Source organism: Arachis ipaensis, chromosome B05 (genome assembly GCF_000816755.2).
Source record: "Arachis ipaensis cultivar K30076 chromosome B05, Araip1.1, whole genome shotgun sequence".
NCBI lineage: Eukaryota > Viridiplantae > Streptophyta > Magnoliopsida > Fabales > Fabaceae > Arachis > Arachis ipaensis.
The window spans coordinates 25,093,734-25,095,584 of NC_029789.2; the positions used below are offsets into that span (position 1 = coordinate 25,093,734).

At 34.2% G+C, this 1,851-nt stretch overlaps 1 long non-coding RNA gene across 1 annotated transcript; it reads right to left on the reverse strand.

The window, feature by feature from the left end:
* On the reverse strand, positions 646–1,851 carry LOC110271852. Its single transcript, XR_002362661.1, has 2 exons — positions 1,767–1,851; positions 646–926 (listed from the first exon to the last, which is right to left on the reverse strand). It is a non-coding gene; the product is annotated as an uncharacterized LOC110271852 (long non-coding RNA).

Here is a 1,851-nt window from a genome sequence, read left to right on the forward strand (position 1 = left end):
GAACCCAGCATCTAGCAAATCCTTGAGTTGCTTCTTCAACTCATCGAGTTCTAGCGGTGCCATCCTATAAGGTGTTGAGGCAGGCGGCTTTGCTCCTAACTCCAATTCAATCTTGTGGTCCACCTTCCTCCTAGGTGGTAGTTATTTTGGCAACTCAGGAGGCATCACATCCTTATTTTCTTCAAGGAATTCCTTGATTTTGGGAGGAACGTCTTCTCTTTCGGATATTGACTCCTCTTGTAATAGAGCCAAATATGTAGTCTCTCCCTTCTTGAACCCTTTCTTGAGTTGCATGGCAGACAGTATCGGTGGTCCGCCAACTTTAGAGACTGTAATAGAGCCAAATATGTAGTCTCTCCCTTCTTGAACCCTTTCTTGAGTTGCATGGCAGACAGTATCGGTGGTCCGCCAACTTTAGAGACTGTAGGGACCATGCATGGAGACCCTTTCTCCATGACGCATACTTGGGGTGTTCGCGGTGCGGTTTGGTTCGGTTTTTGAGAGAAATATCATCCAATCCGATCGTTTAATTAAACTGCGGTTCGGTTTGGTTCAGTTTTTGAGTCGAGGCCATCCGAACCAAACCAAACCAATTAAAATCGGTTTGGTTTGGTTCGGTTTATTCGGTTTTTTCAATCAACTCCAAAAAAATACTACCATACTATTTCACAAAGTCTTACACATTGAAATTGACCAACACAAATACACAATTGAAATCAGCAATCTGGTATCACCCATATTCTCACTTGAACTAACATCAAACTTACTAAACAAATACATTAAGCAACAAAATCAATTTACAAGCAATTTACAAAATCAAGATCTTGTTTACAAAATTAAGATCTTGTTTACAAACATGTGGTCTAGAATTGATGCATAGAGAGAAACCCACTGAACCAGTGAACCACCAATCAGAAGCAATTTTCCTGAAGAATGGACAACAAATAAAACAATGAACACTAAATCAGCAATAAAACAACATCCAGCAACAATGAAATCAATGAATCAATAACAAGTAAAATAATAAAACAATAAATTTCTCTAAACAATGAAAAATAAATAGCTGTCTAATCTATATCAAGTACTTATTTGTTCTTATAATTTATGCAATGTTGTGAGTGATGACAATAACTTTTCTTTGTTATTGTTCACCATAAAAAGTACCCTTTGTTCTTACCACATTATTAATAATAGTAAAATGTAAATTTAAACCCTATGCAAGTTTAATATAATTTGAAGATGAAAACATGTAAAATTGATTCTTAAGTGGATTATATTTTCAAAAAACTTTTAACAACTACCATATGCAAAAAATGGAAAAGCTTTCTATGTTAATTGTTAAGGACATCCTTTGAGCTTGAACATTGAATAATGAATAGAACAACAATCAGAAGCAATTTTAGTAAATTAACAACAAATATATTATACAATGAACAACAATACACTGAACAATGAACATAGAACAGAAATTATTCAAACAGAAGCAGAAATTCAAACAAAATAAAATTATTAACAATTACCAGAAATTCAAACAAAAATACACTGAACATAGAACAAAAATTAATCAAATAAAAGCATAAATTCAAACAAAATTGCACTGAACAAAGAACAGAAATTATTCAAACAAAAGCAAAATTACACTGAACAAAGAACAGAAATTATTCAAACAAAAGCATAAATTCAAACAAAATAAAATTATTTAACAATTACCAGAAATTCAAACGAAAATTCACTGAACATGAAACAGAAATAATTCAAATTAATACCTGACTTAGATCCTCCATATCTGGTGTTCGGTGTTGGGAGGTGCTGCGTGCTGGGAGGGGCTGGTCCGGCGCTACTGGGTGGCTG